The sequence below is a fragment of the Harpia harpyja genome, unplaced genomic scaffold (assembly GCF_026419915.1).
Source record: "Harpia harpyja isolate bHarHar1 unplaced genomic scaffold, bHarHar1 primary haplotype scaffold_52, whole genome shotgun sequence".
Classification (NCBI taxonomy): domain Eukaryota; kingdom Metazoa; phylum Chordata; class Aves; order Accipitriformes; family Accipitridae; genus Harpia; species Harpia harpyja.
The window spans coordinates 520,399-534,014 of NW_026293413.1; the positions used below are offsets into that span (position 1 = coordinate 520,399).

General features: G+C 51.3%; 1 non-coding gene across 1 annotated transcript; it reads left to right on the plus strand.

Moving 5' to 3' along the window:
* The first annotated feature begins 12,660 nt into the window (after nt 1-12,660).
* Nucleotides 12,661-12,745, plus strand: LOC128138516 (small nucleolar RNA SNORD45). Its single transcript, XR_008234054.1, has one exon. It is a non-coding gene; the product is annotated as a small nucleolar RNA SNORD45 (small nucleolar RNA).
* The last annotated feature ends 871 nt before the right edge of the window (nt 12,746-13,616 follow it).

The window sequence follows — 13,616 nt, forward strand, 5'->3', positions numbered from 1 at the left end:
ATCCCACTGGGTGGGTGGGGAGCGAGCGAGCGAGCGGCTGCGTGGTCCTTAGTTGCTGGCTGGGGTTAAACCACGACACTCTCCCGTGCAATATGCGCGTGTGCCAGGCAGGGCAGTTCCCACCCGTGCTGTTGTGTAGTCTGTGTCCTTCGTTCTGCCTTCCGCAGGTCTCGATGCTCTTGGTGCTCAGCAAGTTTGGCGTGCCCCTCAGTAGGCATCTGTAGCCTTGAATGCCTTGCCTCACCTGCACAGAGTCGGCCAAGTGCGTCTTGTCTTGCAACTGAAGCTTAAATCAAAGTGTGCGTTGTGTTGTAGATGTTTCTGGATCATTCTGCTTGCAGTAGGTATCAGGGCTGCGTCAGCAGCTCTTCTCTTGAGAGCCCTGTTTTCGTGGGGTCTACTTTCTGGGGTTTCTCCTCCACGTCTTTAGGGTCTTAGGTCTTACAGCCTGGCTTCTTGTGCATCCATTGTCCCAGTTTTGACAGTAAGTTCTTGTCGCGGGCTGTTACATTTGACTCTTTTTTTTTTCTCTGGGGCTCCCATAGAGCCTCCTTACCTCGCCGTTGCAGCCCCGCAGGTCTTCTTGCTCGACAGCATCTCCCGTCTGGGAGTCATTCTTGTTGCTGAGAGTTTTCTCTCATTTTTGAGTCCCACTGGTTGTAGCGTTCTCTGTATTGTCAGTCCACGCACGTGTGTGTTTGGCTTGGAGCCGCTCTGCCTGGGGATGCAGAGTCAGGGAACAGCAGTAAGAGTCTATGGTTAAAATGTTGATACGCCTAAAATTTCTACTTTTTTAAAGATTCATTACACTTCAAATTTACCTTTGAAGTGTAAGAAGATAAGTGATGATGGTGACCGGAGACCTTCTGCCTATGAGCACCAATCTCAGAAGAACCGAGACATGAGAATGGAGAATGGATGAGATAAGATGATGAATGATAACGCTATGAGAACAGAAAATCGGCTGGAAAATTACAGAGACTTTGGATTGGGACAATGGGTGGCAAAAGGGTATATAAGGTTTGGAAACTTTTGGAAGTGTGCCATTCACTGCGGTGGTGGCCCAACTCTGAGTTGTTAATAAAGCAAACCTAGAGAAACCCACGTCTGAAAATTCTTTAACAGGAAGGCCATATTGCTTTTGAGGAGGTGTTTGTCGCGGAAGAGGTCTGTGTTGATTGACGTGACTGCTGGTACTGGGTTTTTTTGGTTGTGGTTGGTTTATTTGTTGTTTTTTGGTTTTTTGTAGATGATGAAGCAGAACCTGGCAACTGCAGGACTATCCTGGTTAGCTGATGTGGTTTTTGTTGAGGATGGATGCAGACCCCCAGCCCTCTGGAAGCTAAGGTGAGGGACCACTTCCCTGCAGCGTGTAGTTTTTGACTTTAGTTTGAAAGAGATTTTCCAAAATGGAAATCTTTCTCATTCAAAGAAGTTGCATTTTATGAGCTTTCCATCAGAGCAGATCTTCAGCGATGCTGTACTTGGCGGTAGAAGTCATCAGCAACAAGACTGTTCACTCTTAAAAAAGAAAAAAAAACAACAAAAAAGTCAATTTCCTTCCAAAGACGCAAGTACAGCACGTCTTTTGAAAGTTGATTGCATCGCTGCTTTCTGGGTTCTCAGTTGTAACAGTCGAGATCTCTTAAAAACACGTTCCTCTGCATGCTGCAGTACAGCCAAAAGCAATAACAAATCTGCCAGTCCTTTTTGGTAGCCTGAGGTGTTGCAGCACTGGGGATTTGAATTTCCACCCCGCCAAAAGTAAAAGCATAGGAGGGATCTCTTATCTTACTGATTCTTTTTCTATCATAAATGAAACTTTAAAAGAAGTTAAAATTGTATAATTTACAAACTGACTTGCATTGTTTAAACTGTAACTGCCAGTAGCTGTAGCATAGAATTTATTAGGTGCACTTAAGCAGTTAGGTATTTGTTCTACATGTTTAAAAAGAGAGGCAACTAAATGTTACGGGGTTTTTTCCCAACATTTGGACAGAGTGCTCCAAAGTACTTTATTTCTGTCTGGCTTTCAATGGTGCATTTCCCTGGCAGTCAGTAGCATCTCTCTTGGGCAGTACAGCTGGCCAGGCGTCCCTCCGCATCATGTAACACACAAAACACCCTGTAGCCAAATAATAACTCTGTATTTTGGAGATGGCTAATTTAATGGTGTCAATTCACGGCTGTGCAAGTTAAGCTAACGCAAAAGGAAAACCAAATACTTTTATCATAGAAGTATTTTATTGGATGTGTATAAATATCTGCATACCTTCTTAGTATGAAGTGAATTAAGGAGATTTGTTCTTTATTCTTCATTTTACTCTTTGAAGTTTTCCACTTCACTTTCAGCTTTATTGACCGAGCAAGCAAGATGTGCAGCAGCAGCAGCAGCGCAAGGGCTGTAGCTATTGTGGTGGATCTGTAAGCGTGGATTCTGATGACGTTACCGCCTCATCCCGCAGCCCCCCAGGATTATCTCCCTGCAGCAGGGCTGTGCGGAGGGGAGGAGACACCTTCCGACACTGGCAAGAGTGTTTACTTTTACGCTAAGAATGCGTTCAGAATGGTATCAGTTCGTCTTAATACTGATTTGAAGTGTTCAAATCACTCTTAGCTTTTAAAGGACGCGTTGTATTTTGAGCTGACCTGTGTACCTAGAATCTCCCTTTAGCTCAGCTGCTACCCCTTATTCTGATGGAATTTCCCCTACTTTCTTCTGTGCTATTTTTTTAATATGCTGATGTTTTAGGGTGCTTTCGAGGATTCCCGAGAAGACGCGCACACACACACACACACTGACTATAAGGGAAAAAGCAAGCATTTAACGATGACAGAGATGCGTTATGCTAAGGGTATCTTGTAAAGCAGATTAACATCCTGACCCGAGGACCGTGAGGAAGACGGACCATCCGTACATTCTTGTGCCGTCTTGCGCCGCGAGCTCAGCCCAGCAATCGGTAGGTGCCAGCTTTCCGTGGGCGTCCCCACGGAGGCAACGGTGGCCTCGCCGTACACCAGCCCGCTGCTCTACGGAAAAATCCCGGTATTTATACATTTGCGGAGGAACAGGTATTCCAAGCAACGGGCAACAAACCATCCGTTTTCTGTGCTGACTGCGCTTTTCTCGGCTATCTATTTCTCCCCCAGTGTTCACCCACGGACCAAAACCCCATCTTTTAACCCCCCGTATACAGCTGAAATACAATTTGGGGGGGTTTTTTTGCTTGTTTTTCACATGTCCTGTCGTAAGCATCTCGCGATGCTCAGCAGAGTGCGGGGCCGAGAGGGACCAGGGACGTTTGCGACCCAGGGAACCCGTCCCGGTGCGGAGCAGAGCGCGAGATGTGGCACCATCCTCTGGCACGCTCCCCCTCCTTGGGGCAGCCGCCAGCCTGCAGGACAAGGGCTGGGGGGGGGGCTGCAACTCTTTGTGGTGGGGGGGGGGGGCCCTCCTTTTATTTTTCTAGTGGAGCCACTGCTTTTGGGGAGCAGGCACGTACCTATGTAAAAGGCATTATTAAAGTCACAAGCTGCTGGTCGGGGTCCTTTCCCTTGGTTTGTGCTTTTTTTTTGGGGGGGTGAATAAGAAGGAGGGGGTCTGGGGGGGTGATGACATCATTTGGGGCACCCCAATGTCACTGCAGGGGGCAGGGATGTGGCGGAGGAGAGGAGGTGAATGGGGGATGGGGGGGGTCCCCCCCAAAAAGGGGGATCGCAGCCCAAAAATGCCTGACCATTGATGGAGGGGGAGTGTTAAAAAGAATACTAAAACACTAAATATGGGGGTGAGGTGTTGAAGTGGAGAAAAAATCTCTCGTTTTCATATATATTGAAAAATTATATTCATTTATATATAAAAGGATTTAAAAAGAAACCCCCGTATCTAATGTATTACAGGAAGCATTTTAGAATTATATATGAAGGTATATATTCTCGGGTATTATTTCCACCAATTGCCGCAAAACCTACAGAGAAGGAAACGCCCCATAAATTACACATGCAAGGCCAACAAATGTTTTTAATTCTGTCTTTGGCTTTTCTGCCTCTTGGCTCTAAGCGAGTGTTGTTTTTGCAGGGTGATCCCAAAAACAGAGAGAAGCTCTTCCTCGAGGGACCTGTGGGCAGGTGGGCCAGCTGGCAGAGTTGTCCGAATTTCTGGGAGTTCTTTCCGAGCTTTTCCTGGCCAGAGGCAGCACTGGGAGGAGGGAGAGGGTGGGCTGCTGGTGTCCTTCATGCAGCTTGGTCCCTGCTTTGGTACTTGATGGATTCTTCTTCCTCCTCTTCCTCCTCCCCAGCATTGCAGAAGTTAGACGTTGTGTTTCTCCCTCATCAGGGAAGCCCTCCTCCTCCCTGCTGAGGGGTCGTAGTTTGCGGCATCCACGAACCGGCTCCGGAGATCATAACCCTGCCGCAGGGATCTGCTTCGCTCGCTCTGCCTCGGCAGGATTTGATCCTGAGCAGCCCTGGGTGCCGGAGCCTGCTTGGAGCGGGCACTGGAGGGTCCTGGGGCCGCATCATCCCTTGGGACTTGCTCACGACGTGGAGGACTTCTTCTCGCACCTCTTCCTCCTCTTGCGGAGCGATGGTTGTCCTTGTACTCCACGAACCAGCTGCGGAGTTTATAACCCCGCCGCGGGGATCGGCTCCGCTCTTTTTCCCGCAGCTGAGTTTGCTCCCAGGCAGCCTGGGATGCGGGAACCGCCTTGGAGCTGGAGTTGGAGGTCAACGGAGGTGAATCATCCCTGGGGGTTTGTTCGTGACTCGGAGAACTAGTTCTCCTCCTCCTCGCTGAGCCACGGTCGTCTGTGTACTCCGCGAACCGTCTGCAGAGTTTACAGCCACACTGCGGGGATCGGCTCCGCTCTCTCTCCCGCAGCAATGTTTGCTCCCAAGCAGCCCGGGATGCGGGAGCCCACCGGGAGCTGGAGTTGGAGGTCCACGGAGGTGAGTCATCCCTGGGGGCTTGTTCGTGACTCGGACTAGTCCTCCTCCTTGCTGAGTAGTTGTAGTCCTTGGTGGCCACGAGGCAGCTGCAGAAATCCTTGTCCCGTTGCGGCAGGTTGCTCCAGGCCCTCTCCCTGGCCCCGTTCCTCTGGCAGCAGGAACAGGAGGTGAATCCGTCCTCCTCCTCGTCATCCCGTTGCGCAGCGTGCGGCCCACGGTCAAACAGTTGACAGCGGAACGGGAAGCCGGGTTGGGTTCTGGACGCGCACGAGGCCGTGCTGCGCCTGCCTGCCCACGCTGCAGATGCCTCCCGCGCATCTGCCTGGTTTAACTGGCTGGTCCTGGTTCTTGTAGAGGAGCTGCAGTCCTCTGGAGCATCCTCCATGCCCACCGCCATGTCCTGCACAGAGAGCTGTGAAAAGGCCCAGACCTTTCCCCATGAAAGGACGAGAACAGTGGGGAACCCCCAGAAACTGTGGGACGGGACAGCTAAGGGCGTCCCAGAGCTTCTCCTGGAGGGCTGCAAAGGCAGAAGACCCAAAGGTGGACAAATGGGGTGGATCGAGGTGGGATGCTTTGAGAGGGAGAAGCGTTGCAGCTTTGAAGAAAGCTGCAGCGTGGGAGGGAAAAGAGAACGATGCCAAGATCCCCGAAAGAAATCCACTGATCCATCTCCCCAGAGTTACCTTAGTCCTAGGAAGAAGACCCGGTGGTCCCACAGGATCTACCTTCTTGCTGCCGGCCGCCCACTGACTCGGGAAGGCATGGGCATGTGATGGTATCTGTGGGGAAGAAGGCCTTCCTCCCCTTAAATCAGAGCTCCTGGAGAAAAAAAAAAAAGAGCGATTTCTGTTTAGGGCTGTTCTTGCAGCTTTCCCTGGGGTCCAGCCATTTTCTTGGAGCGGTTTCTATGACAGAGAGAAGACGTATCCAAACCTACAAATTTGAAATTTGGTTGGGGTCTTGCTTCCCTTGTTGGAGCAAGACCTCATCTTTATCCTCCCTACGGCCTCCATTTCATAGAATCCTAAAATGGTTGGGGTCGGCAGGGACCTTAAGGATCATCTTGTTCCATCTCCCCTGCCATGGGGTGAGGTTGTTCAAAGCCCCATCCAACCTGGCCTTGGACACTTTCGGGGAAGGGGCATCCACAACTGCTCTGGGCAACCTCTTCCAGTGTCTCACCACCCTCACCGTAAAGAATTTCTTCCTAACAGCTGACCTAAACCTGCCCTCTTTCAGTTTAAAACCGTTCCCCCTAGTCCTACCACTACAATCCCTCGTAAAAAGTCCCTTCCCATCTTTCCCTTTAAGTACTCTTCTGTTATTACCTGACATAGAACAGCAAATAGGCTTGCTGCTGGAGAACCGTGTTGCTGTCACAAAGATCCACAGATGAATCGTCCGTCTCGTACCACAGCCCGTTGTGGCCTGTAAAAAAAAAGGCAACGATATCTGGAGATGAACCGCAGGGTTTCTCCACAAAAACTCAGGCAGAAAACTACAGAACCAAGAGCACGCCAAAACAAACCCAACCCAGCCTCTAAGGAGACCTTCTCCCCCAAATCCTTGGCTGCCGGTATCACTGCCGTGAAAGTCTGTCTTCCTCAGCACGCCTTTTTCTCGTGCGTGGAAGGAAGTTGCTCTTTACCTTTGTGTAGCAGAAATAGTGCCCTGAATGACACCTGTTACCGCTATGCACCAGGACAGCGTATAAAGAGTAGAAGAGCGGTTCTCCATCTGTCTGAGACATGTACGGGCGAAGATCCAAGCAGTTGGAGTACTTCACAACCTACGGAGAGACCGAGAGTGCTCAGAAATGATCCTGAAATACTACACGAAATAGCCCTCCAAGACCAGAGGTGTATAAATACATCTTTGGGGCTCATGAACACTTGGTTTTTCCCCAAAGCAACAGGTAATGGTTTGGGTGGCAGGACACTGTTCTCGGCCAAAGCAGCTCTCCCGGAGCAGAGTACGTGCTTGTCTTCCCGCGGCAACTCTCCTCTCCCCGGAAGGGAACGCGAAAAACTCAACGTGAACGGCTTGTGAAAGAGCGTACTGCTTTGGGAAATATCCCGCTCCAGGAAGGGAACGTTGCGCTCCAGTTGCATATGCACCTTGTTGATCTTCCCGCCGCTGAAATCTTCAAACCGTTTCAGACACACGGTGAGAACCTTGGGTGCGCGATGGATTGTAAACCTCTTGGAGGCGGCAACCGTCTTGTTACACCTTGAAACCAAGCACAGAGCCAAGTGCTGAAATGCAACCTTCGTATACGCCCTATCTTGCCCCAAGAAGGCCAGACATCCTTTCATGTCTCACACCCCCCTACGCTGTTTTAAGGCTGTTCAGATGCACAGAGCCATATTAAAATATCGGTGCCTCATTATCGTGCATCTAATCTATGTGAATTATTATGTTAATATATTATGTTATGTGAAAAGATGGCTTATGCTAGAGTATGTGCAGCACCTTCACGCAGGATCAAGTATTAATATGGTGTTAATAATCATCTTACTGGCTGCATTTAAAGCAGTTTTCACCATCTAGCTGCTCGGGTTTCACGAAGTCCGTCAGCGCTGCAGTGACAGTTGAGGCTGCCTGGAGGAGTGAGAAAGGAGAGAACTGATCTCCGGGAAATGCCCTCGCCCAAACACTTATCAGGAGTTGACAAGAAGACCCAGGTGAACCCGCAAGCAGTGCCCACAAGGAGGCAGAAAGAGGGTACGATGCCGAACATTTCCCTCAATTCCCTCAATTCCCGGGGCTATCAAGAGCTACGTCTCTGTGCCACTGCTCAGTTCAGCTACCGATGGCGCGCGGGGTCATCAATAATGAAAATAATACCACCCGTCAGACGGGTGTTGAGGGAGGGCAAAAAGAAGAAGGACGCAGAGGGATCCTTCCACTCCACTTGCCACCCACCACCAGGCTGTCTTGTGTTCACGGTATGCGTTTTTAAAGCAACTGTGTTGATTCTGGAAAGCTACAGGGGCCTTGCGACATCTTGAAGCACAATTACAAACTCTCTTACTTTGATATCCAGAGGAATATCCAGAAAGGCCTCGTAGGAATCAGAAACCACTTTGCAGCTCGAGCACGTGACTGGAAGGAAATTCAAAATGCTCCGCGATGGGGAAGTCGACTGACTGTGCCGCTTTACGTCCTTCATACCTACTACGCCAGTCACACCATCGGCTGTTCATCACAGGCCGACAGAAGGACACAGACAATTCCAAGGAGAGCAATGGTTGTGGAAAAGTACCTCTGGATCTCAGAAAGCCCCCAAATATTTGGTGGACGATGGTAGTCGATTCGGAAGGGATGTCCAAGCTGGAAATAAATGGTAAGGCAGAGAGTTATCTCCTCCCGGAGTTTTGCTTTGTGTGAAAGTCCTGGGCGTAGTTTTTCCTTGATGGCACTGCACCAAGGAGTCCAAAGGGCTCGGGAACATTGCAAAGGGAATTTGCTTGTGCTTACTTGCTGATTCCACCCAGACAAGCTCTCTGCATGGCATCAATAGCATAACGTAAGAACTCATGGGCATCTTCCTGCCTGCCAAGCTGGAAATGTTTTCCTGTTGCTAAAAAAGAAGAAGTTAGTAGCTTTCTCCTACAAGAACAGAAGAAAACTTGTCAAACCACCCGAAATGACTCATGTGTGAGAATGCTGACGACAGCCGAAGGATAGATGGCACCGCCTGAGAAGCGCAGGACGCTGTTAACGTGCTTTTCCATTCTACACATCATGCAGAAGCCTGGCTGGCGGCCTGAAGAGGAAGGGAGGGAAGCAAGAGCCTTAGGTGAGCAAAACATCCACAGCAATGGGAAACCCAGTGGGGATTTTGAAGTTCTAAGAACGGTCTCCGCTCCTCCCAAGGCGACAGCATCCCAACGAGCCCAGGACACTTTAGCGCAGAGAAAACTTTCTTCAGAGGGATGTGAAACTGACAGAATATTTCTGTGCAATAAGCAAAGAGGGTTTAACCTGCAGGAATAGGGACCGAGACCTGGGGCTAGAAAGGGGTGCCCTTCTGAAGACGAACACAGCTAGATACGACAAGTGCCTTCTAGGCTTGAGTGTTCAAAGACGACCAACTCGGGGAATTGGCAAAGAAGGGCTGCTTTTCTCTTAAATTCCAGATTCTTGGAATCCTTGGGAAGTGCCCGACAGATTTACAAGGAGCTGTTCCTAAAAGTACTCACACGACTGGCTGTGCTCACGAGAGAGCAGGTAGTTGGCCAGAGGTGGGGTGTATGTCAGGCACTGCAGGACGGAGTTGAGGAAACACATGTTGCCCGAGTTGTGGAGTCCCGCTCCAGCTCTGCATCGTTGCTGCCAGTCCATGTAAATCTTCTCCGGGGGAAAGAGGATCCTTTGTGGCGGAGCCATTCCCTCAGCAACGACTGCAGGGCGACGACATTTGAAAAGAGATGAGACAATATTGTTGCACGGAAGCACATGTAAAAAAGTTGAGTTCTCTATGGGAGGACCCAGTACAACCAGCTGTGTCGTGCTTTGTCTACGCGCTTTTTGAACACCTCCAGGGATGGTGACTCCACCACTTCCCTGGGCAGCCTGGTCCAATGCCTGACAACCCTTTCAGTAAAGAAATTTTTTCTAATATCCAAACTAAACCTCCCCTGGCGCAACTGGAGGCCGTTTCCTCTCCTCCTATCCCTAGTTACTTGAGAGTAGAGACCAGCACCCACCTCGCTACACCCTCCTTTCAGGTCGTTGTAGAGAGCGATGAGGTCTCCCCTCAGCCTCCTCTTCTCCAGACTAAACCACCCCGGTTCCCTCAGCCGCTCCTCGGAAGTTCTCTAGACCCTTCTCCTTGTTCTCCAGACCCCTCACCACCTCGGTTGCCCTTCTCTGGACACGCTCCAGCACCTCAACATCTTTCCCGTAGTGAGGGGCCCAAAACTGAACCCAGGACTCGAGGTGTCACCTCACCAGTGCCCAGTACAGGGGGACAACCACCTCCCCGCTCCTGCTGGCCACACTATTTCTGATACAGGCCAGGATGCCGTTGGCCTTTGTGGCCACCTGGGCACACTGCTGGCTCATATTCAGCCGGCTGTCAGCCAGCACCCCCAGGTCTTCTTCTGCCGGGCAGCTTTCCGGCCACTCTTCCCCAAAGCTGTAGCATTCCAAGGGGTTGCCGTGACCGAAGTGCAGGACCCGCCACTTGGCCTTGTAGAACTTCATACGATTGGCCTCAGCCCATCGATCCAGCCTGTCCAGATCCCTCTGAAGAGCCTTCCTACCCTCCAGCAGATCAACCCATCCTCCCAACTTGGTGTCGTCTGCAAACTTGCTGAGGGAGCACTCGATCCCCTCGTCCAAATCATCGATAAAGCTATTGGAACCAGCCCCAATCCTGAGCCCTGGGGAACACCGCTTGCGACCCGCCTTTTCTCCTGCCTCCAGGGTTTGTCAGCTTCCCATCAGCCACAGCTTTGCCAGATTCCCGCTCGAGGTGGCTGGTGGCAGTTTTGTTCCTGCCCCGCTTGGCTTACGTAGTTTTGGGCTGTCCCCACTCGCGACATCTGGTATAACCCCTTGTTCCCGCTCGAAACATTGCCCCATGCCAGCTACCGTGAAGAAAATTAACTCTATCCCAGCCCAAACCAGCACACCTCCCCTGTAAACGAGAGGGTTTAGATGCCAGGACAAATGACAATTTGCCAGCTCGGCAGAGCACAGGTGCTTGAGATGTCTCAGGAGAGGCAGGCTGGGCTAAAGCTTCTCTCCTCCTCCTCCTCTCCGGGTTCTGTGGTCCAGCGGAGCAGCTGGGACTTTTCTGCAAGGACACCCGGGGTCCCGCTGTGCTGTCCTGCAGGCAGCAGCACAAGCCAGGCATGACGCTGTCTGCTCAGCACGCTCTGGGTGTTCTCCATGGGAAGGACAGCATGGGACTGGGCTTGTTGTTCCAGCTTTATTAAAAAAACCCTAAATTTATTAAGATACAGCTGTTTTCCAGAGGAGGATTTCACTTCTTCAGGGCTCACCAGGGGCCAGCAGCACAGCGACTGCAGGCTCCATCCCGATGTTGGCATCTCTCTTATCGGGACGAAGATCTCCTCCGCTGCCGGAGTCTTGACGGAGAGTTCAGGGTCTTTCGCCAAGGGCGGGAGGGCCGCAAGAGAAGGCAGCGGAGCAGCCGTGACCCCCCCACTGCCTGCAGAGACCCCCAGGAGACCCCTGCAGACCACGGCACCCTGCCCATTCCCTGTCCCCTGCCCCACCAGCCCCTCCTTGCCGTCGCAGATATCCCGCAGCTCTGGTTCCTCGGGTGCCGTGCGGCAAGACCTTGCGGCCAAGGACTGTGGCCCACCGATGAACCTGATGGCCACCGCTGGCAAGGTGGCTCGAGTGTCCCGCAGGTATGGCAGGCTCTGCCGGAGGTCGTCTTCCACCCTCTTCTTGTTGTGCCCTAACTAGAAAGAGCACAAGGAACTGGTACGGACCCTCCCAAGTCGGCCGGACCAGTACCTCCTCCCAGTAACCCCTTCCCGCGGCGATCTCCGTCTCCCAGAAAGAGCTGGGAGAGGTTCAGACAGCCGCAGGCAGCGGGGGCCTGGGGATGCTGAGACCCTTCTTTCATATTGCCATATGAGTCACCATTTCCAAAGGGCCGTTTTTAAAGCCTAAAACCAAGGATTTTGGCCCTAAAACGGGGCTTTGGACCCTACAAAAGGGTCTTTGGATGCTCATTATATGCCTCGGGCATTAAGGAAATGAGGCCTTGAGCCCTAAGTGAGGGGTTTGTACCTTAAAAAGAGGGTTGGGAGCCTACAACTGAAGTCCTTCAACCCTAGAATCAAAGCTTTGGACCCTAAAAATGAGGCTTTGGGACCTAAGCATGAGGCTTTGAGCCCTAGAAGTGGGCTTTGGACCCTCCAAATGAGGGTTTGGACACTCCAGATACAGCTTGGACCCTAAAAATGCCTGTCTGGATCCTAAAAAAGAGGCTTTGGACCCTGAAAATGAGACTATGCAAACTAACACTGAGCCTTTGCACCCTAAAAATGAAGGTTTTGGAAACTAAAATGAGGCTTTGGAAGGCAAAGCTAAGAGTTTGGAAAGTAAAAATGAGGCTTTGGACTGTATAAATTCGGATTTAGACTCTACAAATGAGGCTTTGGTCCTTCCAGATCAGACTTTGGGGCTTAAAAATGATGCTCTGGGCCCTTAAAATGAGTCTCTGAACCTTAAGAACGGACCTTGGAGCTAATAAATTAGGTTTTGTACTCCATATATGTGGGTCTGGACTTTAAAAATGACTGTTTGCACCCCCCAAAGTAGGCTTTGGTCTTTTAAATTGATGCTTTTTGCCCTAACATTGAGGCTTGCATTATAAAAATAAGGGTTTACACTTGCAAAACTCAGGGTTGAATTTTAAAAATGATGCTTTGTAAAGCACAAAATCGGACTTGCTCACCGTAGCTATCTCCACGGCAGGTTAAATTTCTCGCCGTCTATTGTGTTTTAGTTCCCTTCTCACGCAAACCGTGGTGACAAACAGTACCCAAAAGGCTCTGGTGCTCCCAAACGGCGGCTTGATGGTCTGCGTAACCCACCTCTAGCCGCATCTCAAGGAGTGTAGGAACGGCGTTACAAGTAAATAAGGCAGCGTCCTGCTTTAGGAAGAAAGCGTGTTGGATTTGAAACCCTCGGGTAGGACAGGAGGAGCATGTCTTCTTGGGTCAGCGATGAGCGTCGGCACGTATTATCTGATCCAGAGCTGATGTCTGTCGCTGCTTTAGCTCTGGAATTACTCTGAGACCCAGGAGGCTCCATTTTCCTTAGGCTGTCACCTAAGGGAGTCGAGATAAAGACAGTTTAACAAGCGCAGGGAATAAGAAAGGAAACCAACGGACGTGACAGCAACCACCGACCACCTCTCACCAGCAGGCAGACGCCCAGCCATCTCGGTGCGACGGCTGCCTTGGGAAGACTCCCCCAGTCCCGAATTTCTTGCTGAGCGTGACACTACGTGGAACGGACCGTGGTACCTCGTCGGTCAGCTCGGGGCAGCGGTCTCTGCTGTGTCCCCTCCCAGCCAGCTCGCTGGGGCAGCAGAGCGAGAAACGGAGAAGCCCTTGGTTCTGCATAAGCACCGCTCAGCAGTAGCTAAACATCGGTGCGCTGTCAACGCTCAAAACGGCACCGTGCAAGCTGCGATGACAAAAAAATGACCTGTATCCCAGCACAGAAACCCTTCTGTGCCCGCTCACGATTCCTATTCCTATGAGAAACCCATGAAAAATAGGGCATTTGACTTATCGGGGAGAAATGCAAACACGCTCCCGGTCTCTGGCTGGCATCTGGCTTTACTTGCATGACCTAGAAAGTACACACAAGTCTACGCGGTTTCTTCTGCACCTTGGGAAAGGCGTCTCTTGCCTCGATTTCCAAGGAGAAACTCCCAAAAGCGGCACCACAGAGGTATTCCTAAACCTCGCTAACTGAGAGCAGGGTAGGGTGGCTCTGGGGGGGGGGGGGGGGGCTGTGCGGCTGGCTATGGGGCAGGCGGTGGGCTTTTGGGTGGGGGGGGGCTGCGGGGGGGTTACTGACGCTGTCCCGTAGCGAATTACGGTGGTCGTGGGGTGACCGTTCAGCGTCCGGCCCCTCCTGGAGCGACTCTGGGCGGAGGCTAC